This window comes from Vipera ursinii (genome assembly GCF_947247035.1).
Source record: "Vipera ursinii genome assembly, chromosome: W".
Taxonomy (NCBI): Eukaryota; Metazoa; Chordata; class Lepidosauria; order Squamata; family Viperidae; genus Vipera; species Vipera ursinii.
In genome coordinates, this window is record NC_139522.1 from 27746777 (window position 1) to 27769810 (window position 23034).

Sequence of the window (23034 nt, forward strand, 5' to 3'; positions counted from 1 at the left end):
AAGTACAAATCTGCCATCTCCTTTACGGCCTGAGAACTGGGGGGGGGGAGAGGGTACGTCCATTATGTAGCTGCAGGCTATGCCCTCTCTTATCTGTTTCCTAGGCAGCATCTCTTCTTACCCACACACCCGAGTCTCCCAAGGTCATATCCCAAGGTCATTACCACATACCATTACAGAAAAGAGGAAAGATTCTGAGAAGATTGTGGTGAGGAACAGCCTAGCCAGCCAAAACACAAACCTAATTTGAGTTAATTAATTACATTTAAATAGAATCAAAATTATACATGAAGTATAGTTAATACGATTTCCTGTATAGTTTAGAAAATTCTCCTTCTCAGTTTAGAAATTAAAACACTGACAAGTTTTGTAAGCGCTCTGAGCTTACACTCAAGGCTTTTGGAGACTGCATGTAGTCCTTTGGCTTCAAGTTGTCCAGCTCTGAGTAAAAGTGTAGATATTATAGTGTTACATATCATTTTGGCATTCAGCAAACCACTACTCTCACTTAACTTTTCTTGGAACAGCAATTTTATTAATGTATCTATTTTTCTTTCAGTTCAAAGAGTTTAAAAAATGAAGCCAAGGAAAGAAAATAATCTTACCAGATGTTGATAACAGTGTGGCCCACAAGGCTTATTATCTATTGTAGTTTCTGTATTTTTCCATTTGTAAGTGTTAGGAGTTGCATGGAATGCTAGAGAGAATTTTAAAAGAAGCAAAATAAAACTGGCAAGTTTATCTAAGAGTGTCTTTGAAGTATAATAATGAGCCTTCACTTAATCGTCTTCTAAGGAGCATGAAACTATCTTAATGTAATAAATCATCAATACTCATGATGGAGCTACGTAGCAATATTGAAATAATATAGCGTGATGACTGCAAATTTCAGGTACAAATTCCTCCACTATGACTTTATTGTATTCCATTGTACAACAATTCTCTTTAATATCACGTTTCCCTGAAAATAAGACCTATCCCGAAAATAAGCCCTAGCCTGATTTTTACATTTGTGCCTAATATAAGCCCTACCCTAAAAATAAGCCCTAGTTAAGACCCTGCCCTCTGGTTGCAAGAGGTGGGGCAAGGCGCACACTTAAAAATCAAGCTAGGGCAGGGGTGGGGGATGGAGCTGCCCCATGTGCCCCGTATCTGCTTGCCTCACGAGTCGGACTGCCATGCTATGGAGGATGGGCCTTACCACATCCCCCTCCACCATTTCAGAGCCAGGGGGGAGTGATGGTGGTGGAGTAAGCAGCCTGAGGAAGAGGAAGAGGTGGAAAACTGCTCATTTTTACTCACCACCATCCAGGAACAAAACTTCTCAAGTGGCCCTGAAGACCCTCGGTCGCCAGGGTCACACTCACTTGCACAAAACAACAGCCCATGTGGGCTTCCTCCATCCAAGCCGGGAAAGGGAGAAAGGGAGAAAGGTGGCTTACGGTAACTTCCTTCGCCTCCCTGGGTGTCCTTAAGTTTTTTTTCCTTCCTTCCTTCCTTCCTTCCTTCCTTCCTTCCTTCCTTCCTTCCTTCCTTCCTTCCTTCCCTTCCTTCCTTCCTTCCTTCCTTCCTTCCTTCCTTCCTTCCTTCCTTCCTTCCTTCCTTCCTCCATGCAGTGATCACTTTTCTGCACTTTCTTGCCCCCCTACATCAGCCCGCATCTCCCTTCTCCATTCTGGAAATGGCAGCCCCGTTTTCTGCTGCTTTCCTCCTGGCAGAAGGGAGGAAAGGAAGGACGTTTTGTATGGAAGGATGCTAAACTCCGGGAAAACTATGCCAGCTGGAGCTGGGCGAGGAAGGCCAGGCTCCCCTTCCCCGATGGTTCTGCAAAGCCCTTGAGGAGTGGATCCAGGAAGTGGTCACCAACAAATAAATTGGCCACACAGATCAAAGAAGAAAGAGCATGAAAGTGAAAAACAAAAATCCATTATTTGGACTCTAGTGGTCATGCATATAAAGCAGGTATAAACCAGCCAGATTGGAATATTTTAACTTTTTTCTGCTAATAAAGATATTTAAAACTGTTTTTGCACTTACGATGTAAGAAGCAATCATATTTGAAACACCGTCTACAAAAGAGAGTATGAAAGGAATGTAGACTCTGCTCCCTCTGAACAGATTTGGCATTTGGTCCATCTATGTTTGGTGTGCACTCAGGAGGAAGAGCTCCTGGAAGTTGTTGTTCAATAAGTTCCTTGTATCTAGAGAAAAAGTAAACATTACTGCTATTTTATGTGATTAAAAAGTGGGTTTTATGGTACTTTTAGGAAATAGAGAGCGCACAATCTCTTAATGCACACTAACATTACCAAGAAGCTGTTAGATGATTAGTGCCAGCCATTGGCAGTTCCCCAAAAAGGTCATCAGATGGGAGCAAAGAGGCTTCTTTGCTTCCACTGATGAGCCAAGGGTCTCGGACCCGACAGCCCCATTGGCGAGAGAGTTTTATGGTCAGGGAGGGACCAAGACCCCCCATAAATACCTCTGCACGAGGGGCTGCTCTTTGTTCTAGGTTCTAGTTTCTAGTTCTATCCCTGCTTCTACCTCTACTCCTAGCTCCTAGTCCTCCTGTTTTAGTTAGTTATGTAATGCTAGCTTGTTTTATTTTATTTCTCTCTCACATGCAGGCATGAATGCTTTCATGCCAAGTATCTCTTTCTCTTTGATCTATCATTGAATAAAGCTAATATGATTGCATCTCTGCGTGACGCCTTCACTTGGAAGCTCCTTTAACGGTTCATCGTGAGATCACCTCACAGAAGCCACATTTTCAACATTCTAATCTAGATAAAACGAACAGGTTTTTGTAGGACATTACCAAAATATACTGAATTTGTGATGTTATACAAAAAAGTAAGACATTACCTTGATAATATGTCAGCATTGGCTATGAGCTTTTCCTACTGATAATAGGACAGTGACAATGAAATTGTAAATTGATTTAAACTTTGTCATTTGCAGGAATTTGTTGTATTTTTTCCTAAAACAAGTATGTTTAATTTAATTACAAGATTGTTTTCCCTTGGTTTTAATTTCACTACCTAATCTGTTTAAGCTTGAAAAACATTAAAACATTATAAAAATCTAAAAGCAAGGGTTTGATTTTAAATTAAAAGCAAGCTTGGTTTCAAGCTTAAGCTGTAAATTCTCCTTGAAGGCTCTTTCTCAATGAAATGAGACAGCATTTATTATGTATTTCTTGGGTTTATAGCCCACGTTTCCCCCAAGAGTTCAAAGGAGCTCCATGGGAATCTCAATTTTATTCCAACAGCAATCCTATTAGGTACATTAGGTTAAGAGAGAATGTTTCACTCTTAAATCTCCCAGTTAGTTTCACTAGCTAAGAATAGAACTGAGGTCTTAATATTATCACTATAGGTAGTCCTTGACTTATGACCATTCATTTAGTGACTATTCAATTTACAACAGCACTGAAAATGTGCCTTACGACCAGTCCTTGCACTTACAAATGTTGCAGTGTGCCCAGTCAAGTTATTGCAATCCAGGTGCTTGGCAACCAGCTCACACAATCATTGCAGCACCCTACAGTCAAGTGATTGCCATCTGTGACCATCCCAGTCAGCTTCCGTCAAGCAAAGTCAATGGGGAAGCCAGCAGGGAAGGTTGCAAGTAGCGGTCATGTGATGCCTGACTTAATGACGACACTACTTAATAACAAATTTTCCAGTCCCAATTGCAGTCATAGGGTGAGGACTACTTGTACACTAAACTGGCTCTTGATTTTATAAAGAGAGAAAATCTCAAACAACATATCGAAAAATTAACCACTTTCACAAAGTCAAATAGTACGTTCTTCAAACATCTGTTCAATATGAATAGGCTCAGACAACTTGGAACACCAATCTAAAGTTTACAAATTTAACCATCACATTTAAACACTTTTGTTAAGCTTCTCCATATCCTACAATTTGTTATGACTGTCACATCTACTACATCACTTCTCCAGAAATGGAGATACTGTTTTATATAACTTAAGAAAAAACATCTTACTTTTCTTTCAATTCTTCTGCTGTACCCTTATCAGGAAACATTGAAGAAATGGCTTCAAATATCTTATCAGAAGGAAACTCTTTTTCTGTATAGAAACAAAAAGAAATGTGTAAAGATGCAGCTCTTTAGCTAGGTGTCCAAAAGGAAATTATCTTGTTTGAATTTTAATTGCTTTTATCTTTTGCATTTTGCACTTTTTCCTGCAAAAAAATGTGCAACTTATAGTAAAATCACCTGAATTTACACTTTTAAAAACTACCAGGCAACTTTTAACACAAAATTAACAAATGAGCTTACAAAGAGCAGCAATGGTATAATAATATCAGGAAAGCTGCCAGTTTATTTGTATTGAGTCGCCTACTCACACAGGCCCGCTGGCAGAATGTCTTCGGGGCCTTCCAAAAGAGTGTTAGAGTGGGGGGTCAGTCTAATTTCCGGAGGGGTTATGTTCCAGAGGGAGGGAGCCACCACAGAGGAGGCCCTTCTGGATCCTGCCAGATGTATCTCCTTAGGGGACGGGACCCGCAACATTCCTTGCCTCCCCGCTCTAGTGGGTTGGGTAGATGTGACTGGCAAAAGACAGTCCCTCAGGTAACCTGGTCCCAAGCCATGAAGGTCTTTAAAGGCGACAACCAGCACCTTGAATTGCACCTGGAAGCAAATTGGCAACCAATGCAGCTCCCACAGGAGAGGTGATACATGTGCACACTGAGGTCTGCACAAAATCATGCGGGCTGCTGCATTTTGCACCAACTGGAGCTTCCAGATGCTTTTCAAAGGCAGCAGTTTAGTCCCAGCATCAGCTGAAACCAGCAAACTACAGAGCTAAAGCTACCAGACAATACTCAAGTTTGTTATTTAGGACAAGAGGTAGCTTCTCAGTAAGGATATGCAAAATGTCAGGATAATAATTTAACAGCTAAACCAGCAGACCAGCTTTTTCATCTGGTCTGCGATGGCCGTAGCAGCTCCGGTGGACTGCCAATTACTAACTCTCCATCTGCCTCCCTATTCCCCTTTGGACTGGGACGGACCTGGGTGCAAGCCGCAGTGGGAGAGCGGCTTGTTTTTACATCGGCACTCCCATAGAGGTGGGAGCTCTATGGGTTATGCCCCACCCAGGGTGTACATTCTGGACCATCCCCTGGATCAGACTTTCGACCTGTCGTGGGAGGACGGGTTGGGGTCTGCCCCCGGGAGTATCCAACCGGGTGGCAGTAGGTTGGTCGATGGCCCGAATGTTTCACTCCCTTCCTTTAGAACCTCCTACTGGACTTTTCCATTATGGGACTGCCTTATCTGGACTTGTTGGACTTATGTATAGATACTCCAGCACGGACTTGCTCGCCCTCAGGGGTGCCCCCCTCTCCTGGGTGCGTCCCGCCTTTTTTGCCACTCCCAGTCTCAATGAAGGGCCCAATTATTGGGACCCTGAGAGATGGCTGGGTAAGGTCAGGGGCTCTCGATCCAAATTTAATAGGAGGCCCCTGGTTAATTTTTTAGTTAAATTTTTTAGGGGGTTAGGGAGAGGGGTGGGGGGTAATGGTTGTTTGACTATGGGGGGTGGCCATACAACCATGGTGCAGGCCAGGCCTGGGTCCGACTGCGTTCAGGGGGAGCGGGGTGTGGTTACATCTGGGGCTCAGGAGCGGGTCGTGGGATTACCGATTCCCACGACACTGGGGTATGGCAGCAGGCATATGGACAGAGGGCCGTATCGTTACCGGGAGGGCCGTCCCCGCTGTTTACAAGCGGTGAGGCGCTCCGACCCTCTGTTTCTTCCCCGAGGAGCCGGGAGCGAGGATGTGCAGCCTCCTGAGCTCCGGCTGGTTTACCTGAATGCCAGGTCCGTGGTTAATAAGGCTCCCCTTGTGCGGGATTTGGTGGAGGGTGAGCATGCGGACCTGGCTTGTATCACCGAAACCTGGTTGGGCCCAGAGGGTGGGGTCCCTTTGGTTGATCTTTGCCCACCAGGTTTCCGAGCGTTACACCGGCCTCGGGCTCAAGGTAGGGGCGGGGGAGTGGCGGTAGTTATCAGGGAGACCTTATGTCCGCGGGAAACCACCGTCCCTCAGATAGTCGGGTGTGAGTCTCTCTTTTTGAGGTTTGGTTCGGGGGCGCAGTTGGGCGTGCTGCTGGTGTACGTTTCGCCTAGTCACACAGCGGCAGCCCTGCCTGAGCTACTCGATGTCCTCTCCGGTTTGGTGATTGAGTTCCCAAAACTTTTAGTTTTGGGTGACTTCAATCTACCATCCCTGGGAGGGTCATCTGAGTTAGCTCGGGAGTTCATGGCTTCCATGACGGCCATGGACCTGACGCAGGTAATTTCTGAACCAACTCATGAGGGAGGTCACACCCTGGACCTAGTTTTTTTATCTGGACGATGGTTGGATGATCTTGGTGGGGGCTCTCCATTTATCATGCCCCTGTCATGGACCGATCATCACCTCCTGCGGCTGGTCTTCCGTTTTACCACCCCCCGCCGTGGGGATACGGGACCAATTAGATGGTACCGCCCCAGGCGCTTAATGGACCCTGACGGGTTCTAGGCAGCACTGGGATCCCCGCCTGCCTCCGTCGCTCACAACTTGGCGGATGCCTTAGTGGAAGCCTGGGAAAGGGCAGCCACTGAGGCACTGGACCGAGTTGTACCCTTGCGGCCCCTGACCCGGTGCAGATCCCAACGAGCTCCATGGTTCTCCGCGGAGCTCCGGGAGATGAAGCGTCGGAAACGGGGCCTAGAGAGCTGCTGGAGGTCCAGCCGATCCGAATCTGACCGGTTGCGGTTAAGAACCTATATTAGGTCTTATCTCGCTGCGATGAGGGTGGAGAGGTGTAATTACTTCTCCACCCTCATCGCGTCCGCAGATAATCGCCCGGCCGCCCTGTTTAGGGTGACTCGCTCACTTCTTAATCAGGAGGTGAGGGGGGATCCCTTGCAGGGTCATGCCGAGGAGTTTGGTCAGCATCTGTCGGATAAAATCGCTCGGATTCGGACCGGTTTGGACTCCAGCTGGGCAGAGTCTGACGATCAGGACATGGGCGGTCTTGTCAATGTTATCTGGGAGGAGTTTGATTCTGTGACCCCTGATGAAGTGGACAGGATTATGGGGAGGCTGAGCTCCACCACATGTTTATTGGACCCGTGCCCTTCCTGGCTGGTTTATGCAGCTAGGGAGAGGACACGAGGCTGGTTCCAGGCGGTGATATCTGCTTCTTTGAGTGAGGGTAATTTCCCCACCGTCTTGAAGGAGGCGGTGGTGAGACCCCTCCTCAAGAAGCCAGCCTTGGACCCAGCTGTGTTGAACAACTTTCGTCCAGTCTCCAACCTTCGCTTTCTTGCGAAGGTTGTTGAGAGTGTGGTGGCGCATCAGCTCCCTCTGGTCCTGGATGAAGCGGATTATCTGGATCCGTACCAATCGGGTTTCAGGCCCGGGTACAGCACGGAGACGGCATTGGTCACTCTGGTGAATGATCTCTGGAGGGCTCGGGATAGGGGATGTTCCTCTGTCCTAGTCCTATTAGACCTCTCAGTGGCTTTCGATACCATCGACCATGGTATCCTGCTGCGGCGTCTCAGGGGATTGGGAGTGGGAGGCACGGTTCTTCGGTGGTTCTCCTCCTATCTCCTGGGACGTTCGCAGTCGGTGTTGGCAGGGGGGCAGAGATCGGCCCCTAGGTCTCTCGTTTGTGGAGTTCCTCAGGGGTCGGTTCTCTCGCCTCTCCTGTTCAACATCTACATGAAACCGCTGGGTGAGATCATTCGTGGTTTTGGAGTTGGGTATCATCAATATGCTGATGATACCCAACTTTTTATTTCGACCCCAAACCACCCCAGTGATGCCCTCGCTGTGATGTCCCGTTGCCTGGAGGCGGTTCGGGTCTGGATGGGGAGGAACAGACTTCAACTCAACCCTGACAAGACTGAGTGGCTGTACATTCTGGCATCCCGGGACATTCAAAATGTTCCATCTCTTTCTATGGGGGGTGAGCTGTTACCCCCCGTGGATAGGGCTCGCAACTTGGGAGTCCTCCTAGATTCACGACTTACCCTGGAAGATCATGTAGCAGCTGTGACTAGGGGGGCTTTCACCCAGGTTCGCCTGGTGCGCCAGTTGCGGCCCTATCTGGACCGGGATGCCCTGTGTACGGTCACTCATGCGCTCGTGACCTCTCGCCTAGACTACTGTAATGCATGGGGCTTCCCTTGAAGACCACTCGGAGGCTCCAACTGGTATAGAATGCGGCCGCGAGAGTTGTCTTGGGAGTTTCCCGGTACTCCCATGTTACACCTTTGCTCCGCGAGCTGCATTGGTTACCAGTTGTCTTCAGGGTGAGGTTCAAGGTCTTAGTGATGGTTTTTAAGTCCTTACATGGCATGGGTCCGGAATACCTCGGGGATCACCTGCTGCCGGCGTCAACTCCCCTCCGCCCTGTGCGTTCCCACAGAGAGGGCCTCCTCAGGGTGCCTCCGGTCAGAGAATGCCGGCTGGTGGCCCCCAGGGGGAGGGCCTTCTCTGTGGGCGCCCCGGCTTTGTGGAATCAACTGCCGGTTGAGCTCCGGATGGCACCGGATCTCCGCTCCTTCCGGCGCGGGTTAAAGACCCACCTATTTGAACAAGCTGGCCTGGCCTGATGGGGAGTTAATTTGGGTTTTAAATATTTGTATATTTTATTGTTTTATTTTGGGCATTAATTTAATTCTATTTTAACTTTTGTATTTTTGTATTTTTATTATATGCCCTGTTCACCGCCCTGAGTCCTTCGGGAGAAGGGCGGTATAAAAATTTAATAAAACTAAACTAAACTAAACTAAGTTCACTCTCGCTGGCAGGGGTGGTTGCTACGCCCTGCTCTGCTCCAAAGCCCTGGAGCAGAGGCGTCCCGAGGTCCGGAGCAAACTCAGGCTTCAGGGGGGCTCGATCCTTCAGCCACCAGCTCTACCCCTGCCTGGGTGCTCACCCCCTCCTCTTCTCCCAAGGAGGGGGCTTCCGAGCCGCCAAAACAGCTGATCGACACTGTTTTCGACGGTTCTACAGAACATCGGGGCTGACAGCCTAAATGGCTGCCGGCGGCAGAGCCTTGCCACCCGGAAGTCCAATCCATTAACAGTTTCATGCATAGAACAGCTTGAGTGGTCCTAACACTCCTATTTTTGGTATTTTGATCTGTGCATATGACAAAATTGGGCCATTTTGTGTTGGGGCACTGACAAGGACTACAGGGAAGCAAGGAGAGAAGGTTTGTGGAAGTTTGGAGGGAGCTGACTGGCTAGTAAGATATCAATAATGGCAGCTGTAAAAAGACAAAGGAATGTTATTGTCCTTGGGAGATTGGGTGGGGGCTTGCTGCCTAGGGAATGGTCAGATAAGAAACAGCAATATCCCATAGCTGCATAACGGGCAGAGAAATAGGCTCAGAAGTGACACCTCTAAGTTCTTAGGCTGTAAAGGAGATGGTGAGAGATTTGTACTTTCAGACTTGCAAGATTCTGTTAATGTAAACTTACAGTAAAGTAGAATTGGCTCATCTGGTTATGTTTTCTGTCTGGTCTACCTGGGAAGACAAATTTGAAAGTGCAAATCTCCTGCTGTCTCCTTTACATCTTGAGAACTTGGGCGGGGGAGGTCCATTATGTAGCTGCAGGCTATGCCCTCTCTTATCTGTTTCCTAGGCAGCATCTCTTCTTACCCACCCACCCGAGTCTCCCAAGGTCATATCCCAAGGTCATTACCACATACCATTACAGAAAAGAGGAAAGATTCTGAGAAGATTGTGGTGAGGAACAGCCTAGCCGGCCAAAACACAAACCTAATTTGAGTTAATTAATTACATTTAAATAGAATCAAAATTATACATGAAGTATAGTTAATACGATTTCCTGTATAGTTTAGAAAATTCTCCTTCTCAGTTTAGAAATTAAAACACTGACAAGTTTTGTAATCGCTCTGAGCTCACACTCAAGGCTTTTGGAGACTGCATGTAGTCCTTTGGCTTCAAGTTGTCCAGCTCTGAGTAAAAGTGTAGATATTATAGTGTTACATATCATTTTGGCATTCAGCAAACCACTACTCTCACTTAACTTTTCTTGGAACAGCAATTTTATTAATGTATCTATTTTTCTTTCAGTTCAAAGAGTTTAAAAAATGAAGCCAAGGAAAGAAAATAATCTTACCAGATGTTGATAACAGTGTGGCCCACAAGGCTTATTATCTATTGTAGTTTCTGTATTTTTCCATTTGTAAGTGTTAGGAGTTGCATGGAATGCTAGAGAGAATTTTAAAAGAAGCAAAATAAAATTGGCAAGTTTATCTAAGAGCGTCTTTGAAGTATAATGAGCCTTGGAAGTCCCAGTGATGGGAGAAAGTCGTGTTTTGGGGTCACTCTAGCTACTATGTCAGAAGGAAAGTGCTGCCCAGTAACTGCTGGTTAGACTCTGGAAGAGGATAGCCTTTCTGGGTATTAATTAGTGAGTGCCCAGTGGTTTGGGGAATTTCAACATGTGAGAAAATGTTAGGAATTTGGGTTAGTAAATGGGATACTGTATATAGATGGCTAGCTGGAGTGGCTTGTCAGATTGCCAGCCACCTAAAATATGATTCATATGACTATTCATACAGAAGTATAGTGTAGTGGTTGAGAGCTTATTTCAGGAGAGTAAGCAGGCCAATGTAAATTGTGACCAGCATAACAGGCGGATGCAGGATGAATCCAGCTATGATAGAGCAAACAAGCTATTGTGTGGAACACCATGTGGCCATTACAGAAGAAAGAACTGTTTTTATCTCTTGCAGAAAGCTCAACACCAAAGGTTATGCTCCCAGAGGTGGGGGAGGCATAACATGGATCCTAAGGGACCAGACATCCTGCTCTTTTGAGTGGCAGGGTGTGAATCCCTGTTATCAACCTGTCACAGTCTTAATCTGTAAAACAGGTCAAAAGAAAGATTGTACAATTTATTACCCAGACATGTGAATAGTAAGCAAAACATGTGTTGAACACTTATATTAGAAATTCTATGACTGTATAAAAGATAATATTTTAGTAGAGGAACAGGCAGGGTTTAAGCAAGATAGATCTACTGTGGATCAAAGAATGGTTTTTACATCACTTTCTGGGAAAATATATCCATGTCTTTAAAATTCTAAATGTCTATGGAGATTCTCAGTCATCAAGGTCATGGTTGTCCCAAAGATGCTTTTTCAGGAGGGAACTGGACTTAGTTTTTCTTTGAAGACGTTTCACTTCTCATCCAAGAACCTTCTTCAGCTCTGACTACATCAGGGGTGTCAAATTTGCAATGTCACGTGACATGTTGCGATGTATTGAGACTTTTTTTCCATTGCCGGCAATGGGGTGGGTGCGGTTTTGGCATGACGCATCCGGCCTGCAGGCTGGCAGTTTGATACCCCTGGACTAGATGGTGGGGAGTGGAAGGATTTATATTCCTTGCAGACAGCTGGTCATTTGCATTTGTTTAGAGAGTCGTTGGGGCCATTTGGAGGTTTACCTGTGTCCTCAGGGTCACCTGAGTAGTGCAAATGGGTGTGGAGCCTTCTTGGCTGCAGCATGTTTTCTGCCCTGTGTCCCTTCACTGTTGAAGACAGGCGCAGGCTGTTGGGGATGAGTCTGTTCTCTGCATCTCAAAATGAAGCACAAATGGTTCCTGTAGTCTGCAATGTCTAGTCAGAGCTGAAGCTTCTTGGATGAGAAGCGAAACATCTTCAAAGAAAAACAAGTCCAGTTGCCTCTTGAAAAAGCACCTTTGGATTTTTAAAATTCCATTTCATGTAGCCTTTGAAGACCTAAAATTGGCCTTTGATTCAATTTCCAGAGACATTCTATGAAGGAAACTAATGGCCACTATCACAGACAAAAGATTATTGCTATTGAAATATAAACTTCCTAGTAAAACTAGCATGAGAGTTAGATGGGCTTCCCATAGCAAATTACCTGATCCAGTTTCTATAACATGGGGAATAAAAAAGAGATGTCTCCTTGCTCTGTTATTATTCAGGTTCTAAAGAAATAAAATTGTATTACATCTTAATAAAAAATAGTTCCAATCCCACTAAACTAGCTGAGAGGATACTTTTGTATGGCAATAATAATAGCCATTCTGTCATGTTTGACTATAGGCCTAAAAGCATTAATAGCTCTTGTGCAGTATTGTGAAGATCAGAAAACAAAGGTTTGGGGGTTTTGTTTTGTGGTAGGTGTTCACTATATAACCATAGAGTTTTTAGAACTTGTTGAAAGACTCTTGTCACAAGATTCACTGAACTATAATAAAAGGGGGAGGGGAGTGAAAAAAAACATAATTGGACTATTAATAGCAATTGAGCAGGTCATTTCAGGTCATTTTTAAAAATTTCTTAGGGAAAATGCTCCATTCATCTGGAAGACAAATACCTACTTTTCACACATGGAAGAGAGAGATGCTACAGCTATTTTAACCTCTCTATATCACAGGAAAGCAATTCAATTCTACTTCATTGATTTCCTTTGAGGCAAAAGTAACAATGCAGTGAGTGCCTGCTCCAACTGTGTTTCAGCAGATCAAAATGTTTGAGACCAAATTTGCAAATCCTCAAATGTGTTTCTAATGTAACTCTAAGAATTGGAGTTTCAAGAATTGGGAGTTGAGAGTGGAGAGCTAGATCTGGAATTTTAGTAACTGGCCTGGTTGCCTTAGAACAGGGGTGTCAAACTGCCGGCCCACGGGCCAGATGCGTCATGGAGAAACCACGCCCACCCCATTGCCAGCAATGGAAAAAAATTTGCAATACGTCGCGACACATCATGTGACGTTGCGAGTTTGACACCCCTGCCTTAGAACATAGAACTGGTTGTTTCCTTGGGAAGATGCAAAAAGATAAGCCTCTAAAACTTGGCTTGTCTCTTTCCCCTCCTTCATCCTGACAATGAAGGGTGCAGACAAAGCCTAAAGTACACAGCTTCTCTATTCCTGCAGCTTTAGAAGTACTGCAGCAAAGAAAGCTTCATGTTACAAGCATATGCTAGTGCCTTGGGAAGGAAGGCAAACTTGTTGCTCTACAACATACTGTCCTCCCCTTTGAAGCTGGCTCCCGAGGACAATAAAGGAACTCACCGGGCAGTGGAATTGATGGCAGGATGGAAGGTTGCGTGGACAGCAGGGGACAGCCAAAGGCTGTATCTAGGGAGGGGGGAGGGATTTATACCCAACCACCAGGATGCTGGCCTGTTGGGAAGGGAAGGGTGGAGCTGGGTGGAGCTGCAGGGGCAGGATATTTAGAGCACTGGGAGCAAACCACTCCCAGTGCTAACTTTGTTTGCTTTTTCAGCTTCTGTTAAAACTTTGTTCCTGTTTTCCAGTTTCCTGTGTGTTTTCTTTCCTGTGTTTGGTGTGGGGAGAGACCAGGACCATTACAGACATAACAGTTAAAGTTAGCACTCACCTCTGCCTCATTACCCTTACCAGTTCTCTTTTGAGGTATGGCTGAGGGAACGCAAGAGGCCACACCAGTGGTTGCGGAAAACAGCCCGGCTGAGGTTACTGAGCCTGTGGTTCCTGCTGAAGGAGGAGAGGCCCAGCCAGTGGTAAGGCCTAAAACCCAGGATGTATAACCAGCAGCCCCGGTGAATGAGGGCCAGGGAGCAGGTGCGCCTGGGCAATCCAGTGAATGGTGGTATAGCTCGGCACTCACCAATCCAGGCGGCAGCCAGACCCACACGCTGGCCCCTCCAAGACCCCTGATGGAGTGGAGAGAGAGGTGAGTCACTGACGAGGACGATGGGGATTGGAGTTATTCCACAGTGCCTGGCCAAACCACCATGGATATCATTAGAGAGAGGTTTGGTGAGGCCGGGTTCCAGGATCCACTGTTGTGGTCTAGATGGTAGGCAGGGCATGGGATGGCCACATGGCCCAGCCTGGAAGCATCATCAACCAAGTCAGGCCCATCCCAGTTTTTGGCTAGTCCCAGGCTCCGACTGGGGCCTCAGCATGGCGGCTCTGGATCAGGCGGCCCAGCTGAGCAAGCAAGGCCTTTGTAGGGAGGTAGTACGGTGATAGAGACTGGCAGTGAGGCCACAGGGTCAACAACCAGACTCCTTGGGCCTTCGGGCCAGCAAACAACAGGCCAACGCCCTGCTCCTGTCGGACCGGGGATGGTTGGAGCTCCATGGGGTCCAGGCATGGCCTGGGGTCCCCCGCAGTTTCCAACCACATTTGATGGTAACCCAGACTGCCTGACGATGTTTTTGAGCCAGGCTGTCAACCACCTGGATCGGTACGCCAGCCTCTACCCATCACAATGGGCTATGGTCGTGGCTCTGACAACGGGTTTGCAAAGTGAAGCAGCGGACTGGGCGGCAGACCTGTATACCGAACATGCCAGGAAACTGGCTGACGTGGAGCTTTTCCTGGAAGCACTGAGGTCCCGTTTCGAGTATGTCTCCAGGGTCCAGCCGGCTGAGGCGGAGCGCCTGACGATAAAACAATGAGGTCAGCCTGCGCCGGAGTACGTACGGGACATCAGACGAGCCGCCAGTAGACTGCAGTCTTGGCCAGAAAGGGTGTTACTCCACCAGTTCCAAGCAGGTCTAGACCAAGACCTACGCCAAACGTGCATGGTCAGGGGGGTCCCGGGTAGGCTCTGTTCTGTTCCAGCCTACGACTGGCCCTGTTTGAATGTCAGGGACAACCCCTTTTTATAATCAACAGGCTGGAACTAACCCAACCAAATTTATTTACAAAAGTTAAACGAAAAGTTCAAACAAGACTTAAACCAAAAAGGTTAAACAAGAGTTAAACAATAACAGACAAGGACTCTAGCAGAAGCTCTTCAAACAGTTGCCTTCAGCAACCAGCACCTCCCACACATTCCCCTTTTAACAGCAGTCTTAAGGTGTGGCTTCTCATTGCCTTCTCCCGAGTTGCCTCATTGCTTTCGTCTGCTCAGTTCTGCTAGATTGCCTCCTGCTCCTAGTGTCCCTGAACAGAGCCAGCTGTGGATCGTCTTCTTCCAATCCTTCATGCTCACACAGCTGGGTCTGAGGAGGAACAAATGCCGAACCCACAGGCTGACCCTGAATCACAACACTATCCCGCACCGCAGGGCCCTTTCCCCGGGTCTGCCAATCTGGATGCGGTCGGGATGGAAATTGTTAATGAAAAGCGGTCACCAAAGCAGGGGCATGAACGGCGGTCGCGTCTTACCAGGTGAACTCCTCTGGTCCATAGCCTTTCCATTCAATCAGGTACTGGAAACAACCTTTCAGCCAACGGGAGTCCCTGATGCTCGCGACCTCGTACTTGGGGGCGCTGTCTTCGTCACCATGTTCCAGTGGGGGAGGTTCTGCTCAGCAGAGTGGACACGCCGGTTGCTCGGAGACCAACAGAGACCGATGAAAGACCGGATACACACGCAGGGAACGTGGCAGAGTTAAGCGATAGGCAACCGGATTGATGACAGCCTCGATTGGGAACGGTCCTAAATATCGGTGGTCTAACTTTGTAACTGGCCGTGTTGATGGTAGGTTCCTGGTGGACAGCCAGACCCAATCTCCCACCGATAGTGGAGGCATATCTTGCCTCGACCGATCACCAAACCTTTTGTAATCGGCCTTGGCCTTCTCTAACTGTCGCCGCACCAATCAATGGATCGCCTGTAACTCTGCTATGTAGTCGTTCGCTGCCGGCTCCGGTGAGTCTAATGGGGAAAGGGGGAAAAACCAGGGGTGATATCCCACATTGGCCAAGAACGGTGTCATCTGTGTGGAGGTGTGCTGTGAGTTGTTGAATGCAAACTCAGCTATGGCTAGATAGTCCACCCAATTGTTTTGCTGCTGATTGACATAGCAGCACAGATATTGTTCTAGAATACTGATGACCTTCTCAGTTCCCCCATCAGTTTGAGGATGATGTGCGGACGAGAGGCAAATCTTGACATCCAACACATGCATCAACTCCTGCTGGAAACGGGCTGTAAATTGGGCCCCTCTATCAGATACGATTCTATCAGGGAGGCCGTGCAGCCAAAACACCTGGTGAATGAACATACGACTAGTGGTGCGGGCTGACGGTAAACCACGACATGGGATGAAATGCGCCATCTTGGTCAGCATGTCCACCACCACAAACACTTTCGTAAAACCAGAAGATGGGGGTAAATCTGTCAGAAAGTCCATGGACACAGCCCCCCAGGGTCTTTTGGGTGTCGGCAAGGGCTGCAGTAATCCGGGTGGAGCCCCTGTCGCTGACTTGGCCTGCCTACACGCGATACAGGAAGTGACGTAGGCCTCGACGTCGTGTCAGACTCGGGGCCACCAGAAGGTACGGGAGACCAAGTTCAGGGTCTTGAACAGGCCAAAATGCCCCGCCGCTGGGTTATCGTGACACTGGCTGAGGATGAGTCCCCTGAGTGGCCCTCCCGGAACATAGAGCCAATCACGATAAAATAAGAGTCCATCCGTGACTGTCCAAGGAGAATCTGGCTCCACCTCCTCCTTCCGCTGAGCCACCCACACATCCTGCTGCTGTGCCTCCCGGATATGAGCCCGTATATCTATCGGCTCCCACACCGCAGCAAAAGACTCGATGGGGAGCACTGTCCTGGGCAGAAGCTTGTCTTCTGCTTGGGAATATTCGGGCTTCCTGGACAGAGTATCCGCTCTTTGATTGCAACCGCTGGGTATGTACTTGACTCAGAAATTGAACCTCGCAAAGAAAAGAGACCACCGAATCTGGCATTGGTTCAATTTCCGAGCGATCTGCAGGCTTTCCAAATTCTTATAGTCCGTCTGGACCTCGATTTGATGCCGCGCCCCCTCCAGATGATGCCTCCAGGCCTCAAATGCCACTTTGATGGCCAGCAGCTCCTTCTCCCAGATGGTATAGTTGCGCTCCGATGGATTCAGTTTCCGTGAATGGTATGTGCAAGGGAAGAGGGTACCGCCGGGCGTTGTTGCCTGGAGTAACACTGCCCCAATGGCAATGTCAGAGGCGTCCGCCTCCACAGCAAACGGCCGTTGCGGGTCAGGATGCTTCAAGATGGGCTCCTTCATGAAGGCTTCCTTCAAAGCCTGGAAAGGCCGTTGTTCTGGAGCATCCCACTGAAACCGAGTCTTCTTCTGCAGAAGCTGAGTGAGGCGGGCTGTCAGGGTAGCAAACCCAGGGATGAAAGCTCAATAATAGTTGGCGAACCCAAGAAGTTGATGAACATCCTTCACATGACGTTGGGGTTGCCAACTCTGCAAAGACTCAACCTTACTCGGCTCCATGGTGATGCCCTCAGGAGAAATGCGGTGACCCAAAAAATCGATGGTCACCTGGTAGAACTGGCACTTCTCCAATTTAGCATACAGCCGATGTTCTCGGAGTTGCTGCAGGACCTGACGGAGATGTTGATGGTGGACCTCTTATGACGGGGAGTAGATCAGGATGTTGCCCAAATAGATCACAACAAACTGATCTAACAAGTCCTGGAAAATATCGTTCATGAAATGCTGAAACACGGCGGGGGCGTTGGTCAGGCCAAACAGCATCACCGTGTATTCAAAATGTCCATATCAAGTACCAAACGCCGTCTTCCACTCATCACCCAACCGAACTCTGACAAGGTTATAAGCTCCACACAGGTCCAGTTTCGTGAAGATCTTAGCCTCCCGGAGTCGGTCCAAGAGTTCAGGGATGAGGGGCAGCGGGTAACGATTGCGCACCATGATGGCGTTTAATTTTCTATAATCGCAGCAAAGCCGCAATTTGTCAGACTTCTTTTTGACGAAGAGCACGGGTGCAGACACTGGCGAGGACAAGGGCCGGATGAAACCCCAAGCCAAATTCTTATCCAGAAAGTCCCGCAATGCAGCCAACTCGGGGTCCGACATGGAGTACAAACACCCCACTGGGAGAGGCGCATCAGGGACTAAATCAATGGGGCAGTCATAGGGCCTGTGCAGGGGTAATTGACAGAGATGGATCAGCCCATTGAGGTCTGAGGGAATATCAACACGGGCCAGCTCATCCAACATCTCCTCCGACAATCCATCCTGGAAAGCGTCCACAAGTGCAGCATCATTTCAGGCTGAATCTTGGCTAAGCAGCTGAAAATCGCTGATATAGCCCTTGCCTTAAAGCTTTCAAGCGTCAGGTAGCAGTCTGCATCTTTATGGGGTCCTCATACATCAGACGCATATGATTACAAAAGCCCACAAAGTTGTCCAACAATAGACTAGGTTGGGCCAGCAGAGGTGTGCCCCAACGAGCTGCATCACCAGAGAGAAGGCTTAACACAAACCCCACCTTATCCCGGTCAGTGGAGAAATCAGCTGCTCTCACGTTGATAAAGAGCTGGCATTGTCCCAGGAAAGCAGGAAACATCTCTGGGTTGCCATTAAATTTATCCGGCATTGCAACTTGGCATTTTCTCCTGGGTGGTGGTGATGGTGCAGGTGGTGGTGCAGCATGGACCTGTGCTTGTAATTGAGCCACCTGAGCTGCCAATAAAGCGAGTTGCTGGGTGAGCTGGGCATTCTCAGCACGTAGCTGCTCCATAATAATAAGGGGTGGGAGGCTGAAGGCAAACTGTTCTGTTCCAGCCTACGACCGGCCCTGTTTGAATGTCAGGGACAACCCCTTTTTATAATCAACAGGCTGGAACTAACCCAACCAAATTTATTTACAAAAGTTAAACGAAAAGTTCAAACAAGACTTAAACCAAAAAGGTTAAACAAGAGTTAAACAATAACAGACAAGGACTCTAGCAGAAGCTTTTCAAATGGTTGCCTTTAGCAACCAGCACCTCCCACACATTCCCCTTTTAACAGCAGTCCCAAGGTGTGGCATCTCGTTGCCTGCTCCCGAGTTGCCTCATTGCTTTCCTCTGCTCAGTTCTGCAAGATTGCCTCCTGCTCCTAGCGTCCCTGAACAGAGCCAGCTGTGGATCGTCTTCTTCCAATCCTTCATGCTCACACAGCTGCGACTGAGGAGGAACAAGACCGGAGAGGCCAGGCTGAGAGTTCTGCGGTGCATCAGAACCTTCCTCTGACACCAAAGGCTCTCCAAACCCCTCCTTCTCCTCCTCTTCAGAATTTATTTATTTATTTTATTTATTATTTGGATTTATATACCGCCCCTCTCCCAAAGGACTCGGGGCAGTGTACAGGGCAATTAAAACACTATATACAACACATAATATACAAAAATTAAAATAAGTTAAACCAAGTAGCCCTAAACAATAAAACACGTTCTAAAATTTAAAATTTAAAATCTAAAACCCCAGTCCCTCAGTCCAGGCCGGCAAGTTCAAATAGCCAAGTCTTCAGGTCGTGGCGAAAAGAGCGAAGGTCGGGAGCAAAACAGGAAGCTGGTTCCAGAGGGGAGGCGTGCCCACAGAGAATGCTCTCCCCCTGGGGGCCGCCGGTCGACATTCCCTGACCGACGGCACCCTGAGGAGGCCCTCTCTGTGGGAGCGCACAGGACGATGGGAAGTTAACGCCAGCAAAAGGCCCCACCATTTGGTGGGAGGGGGGGTACTGGAAAATGAGGATCGGGACTGGTCCCCAGCCCCCTAACAAGTAAGAAAAGAGGAGCGGTATGACTGAGGGGGAGGTAGCCAATGGGAGTTGGGTATACGGACCTAGTGGAAGTGTTTAGCGAACAGGAATGTGATGTCCTGCTGCCTCACCGGTCGACCGATTGTGCCATTGATATTGTGCCCGACGCCAAACTTCCAAAACCACATATGTATGCCATGACGCCTCGGGAACTGGAGGAACAATGGTACATAGACCAGAACTTGGCAAGGGGGTTCATTCAGCCAGCCCATTCCTGGATAGCCGCTCCTGTTCTCTTCAGAGAAAAGAAAGACGGTTCGTTGTGGTTATGCATGGATTTCCGCGGCATCAACGGCATGTGTGTGGAGAACCTGTACCCTCTGCCTCTCATGAAAGATCTACTGGCCTATCTAGCAAAAGGGAAGGTGTTTACCCGACTGGACCTAAGGGAGTCGTATTACCGGGTTTGTATAAGACGAGGAGACGAGTGGAAAATGGCTTTCAACTGTCCACTGGGGAGTTATCAATTCAGGGTGATGCCTTTTGGGTTGCAGGGGGCCCCCGCGTTGTTTATGCAATTGATTAATGATGTGCTGCATGAGCACTTGCACCTCGGGGTGCTTGTTCACCTGGACAATATTCTAATCTACACTGACACCCTAGACAAGCATGTGAAACTGGTGAAACAGGTGCTGGAAAAACTGTTGAAGGCACACCTGTTTGTCAAGCTTCCCAAGTGTGCGTTCCACCAGACCCAACTCGATTACCTTGGTTATAGGATATCAGGGGCAGGAGTAGAAATGGACCCAAACAAGGTAAAAGCTGTGTTGGAATGGCAAGCCCCTCAAACCCGTCGCCAGTTACAGAGTTTCCTGGGGTTCACTACTTTTTATAGGCACTTTATACCATTGCTCGCAGCAGTGGCCCTGACCCTGATGGACCTACTCTGCACGAAACATGTTGCGACAAAACCATGACCCAGCCAGCCAGTAGAGTGAACCATGGCATGCCAAAAGGCATTCAAGGATTTGAAGAACCTGTTCGCTAGGGAGCCGGTTTTACTGCATCCCAATCCCGAAGAGCCTTTTGTGGTTCAGGCCGATGCCAGCGACGTTGCAGTAGGAGCGGTCTTACTTCAAAGGAACAAGAAATGGATGTTGCTACCGTGTGCATACACGTCCCAGAAATTGACGAACACTGAGAGAGCCTGGGCTGTTTGGGAGAAGGAGGCATTTGCGGTTCGGTGGGCATTATCGACCTGGCAGCATCTGTTGGAGGGGGCAGCAGAACCGTTCGAGGTGTGGACAGACCACAAAAACCTTGAGGTGCTGCAAATGCCCAGACACCTTTCTCCCAAACATGTCTGCTGGGCACAATATTTCCAATGGTTCCAGCTACAGTACGTACCAGGAGACAAGAACTTCCTTGCTGATGCTCTCTTGCGTATGCCACAATATAATAGCAAACGGGAGGAGGTGGTGCAACCACTCATACCTTCTCACCAACAGACAGCAGCGTGAGCAGTACCCCATAGCCTGGCTGTTGACATACTTCAGGAACTCCATAAGGCAGTCCAGAGCGATCCCTGGGTACTGGAACACTCAGGTCTCCTAACCAGACGTGACGGCCTGGCCTGGAAGGGAGATAAACTGTACATCCCGCAAACTCTACAGGAAGGGGAGCTCAAACGATGCCACGACACAAAACAAGTCAGGCATTTTGGATTCCTCAAGACCCTGCACCTCGTGCAACGCCAGTTCTGGTGGCCGCACATGAAATCGGACATATAGGCGTATGTTTGGGGCTGTCATATTTGTGCCACCACAAAACACCAAATGGGGGAACCAGCCAGTCTGGTGCAGTCAGTGGCTGACCCAACCCAGCCGTGGGAAAATGTTGGGATGGATTTTGTGGTAGAGCTGCCAGAGATCCAGGGGTACATGGTAATCTGGACCGTTGTGGACCTGTTCTCAAACAAGCCCATTTCATTCCATGCAAGGGGCTACCGTCAGCTCGAAGGTTATTTAAAATGTTCATACAGCACGTATACCGCCTACACGGGGTGCCCCGGCGAATCATTTCGGATCGGGGTTGCAATTCACAGCTACGTTTTGGCGAACCTTCGTCCAGTCCATTGGGTCATCGCAAGGCCTCAGTTCCGCGTACCACCCCAGTACCAATGGAGCGGCAGTGTATGCCAGTGCAATGGTGGATCGGTATCTACGAAGTTATGTCTCCTACCAGCAGGCAGACTGGGTTGACCTCCTACCGTTCGCGGAGGTGGCCTATAACAACGCGGTGCACAGCAGTACTGAATATACCCCTTTCTGAGTGGTGCATGGGCAGGACTTCGTTGCCATCCCTGAGTACCAAAAAGGAGACCCCACGTCATACCAACCACAAGAATGGATAACCCACATCCAGGCCAACAAAAAATGGAGTCCCCAGAAACAGTTCCAGGTGGGGGCCCAAGTATACCTATCAACCAAATACCAACGGTTAAGGGTGCCCTGCAAGAAATTAGCTCCTAAATCCCTGGGCCCCTTCCGGATCACAAAGATCATTAACCCGGTGACCATTAGACTGCACTTGCCCCAAGTCCTAGGAAAGGTACACCCGGTGTTCCACTGTAGCCTCTTAAAACCGGCTGGGAACACTCCCTGTGAACCCAGGGAGGGGAAACCAGGTCCCGTCCAAGGGGACCAGTATGAGATACAAGAGATCCTAGACTCCCGGTACCAAAGGGGGCAACCACAATACTTGGTGAGATGGGTGGGGTATCCTGTGACGGATGCTTCCTGGGTGCAGGAACCAGATGTACATGCCGCCAGGTTGGTGCGTAGGTTCCATCGTGGGGCAGGTGGCCATCTGGTCCCTTGACACATCCTTACACGTGTCTTCTTGTTTTCCAGGTGGACCCCTGGTAGGGGGAGCCGCCTGTCAAGCCCCAGGCTCAACATTCAGCTGGATGGGGGGGAAGCCATCCATCTCACCGCCGCCCAACCTGCCGGCCACGTGAAACTCCACCACTCAGCTGGGAGCTGGAGCTGACGCCGCCTGACGCCTGGGAGCTCCGCCAAGCAGCTGAGATGCCGGGAAGCCCCGCCGCTCAGCTGGGAGCCGTAGCCAACGCCACCTACTGCCTGGGAGCTCTGCCAAACAGCTCTACAGCTCTGCCAAACAGGTCCCGGCAGCCACCGGAGATGCAGAGGCAATGCAGATGCAGAGGTGACAGGCTGGAGCTGTGTTCCCTGGGACAGACTGGAGCTGGATTTTCCTCCCCTTTGAAGCTGGCTCCCGAGGACAATAAAGGAACTCACCGGGCGGTGGAATTGATGGCAGGATGGAAGGTTGCGTGGACAGCAGGGGACAGCCAAAGGCTGTATCTAGGGAGGGGGGAGGGATTTATACCCAACCACCAGGATGCTGGCCTGTTGGGAAGGGAAGGGTGGAGCTGGGTGGAGCTGCAGGGGCAGGATATTT

At 48.7% G+C, this 23034-nt stretch overlaps 1 protein-coding gene and 1 pseudogene across 2 annotated transcripts in view; both read right to left on the minus strand.

The window, feature by feature from the left end:
• LOC310648221 (uncharacterized protein) overlaps positions 1–23034 on the minus strand; it is a gene marked incomplete at its 5' end in the record, with an annotated part of 797336 nt that overhangs the window by 359460 nt on the left and 414842 nt on the right. The window lies entirely within an intron of this gene.
• Positions 1–23034, minus strand: part of LOC310648298 (histone-lysine N-methyltransferase EZH2-like) — a 237098-nt pseudogene that overhangs the window by 86131 nt on the left and 127933 nt on the right. Inside the window, exons 6-8 of the transcript in view lie at positions 4012–4096; positions 2038–2201; positions 606–697 (exon numbers count right to left, since the gene is read on the minus strand). The product of the transcript in view is annotated as a histone-lysine N-methyltransferase EZH2-like (transcript). The remainder of the gene's footprint in view (positions 1–605; positions 698–2037; positions 2202–4011; positions 4097–23034) is intronic.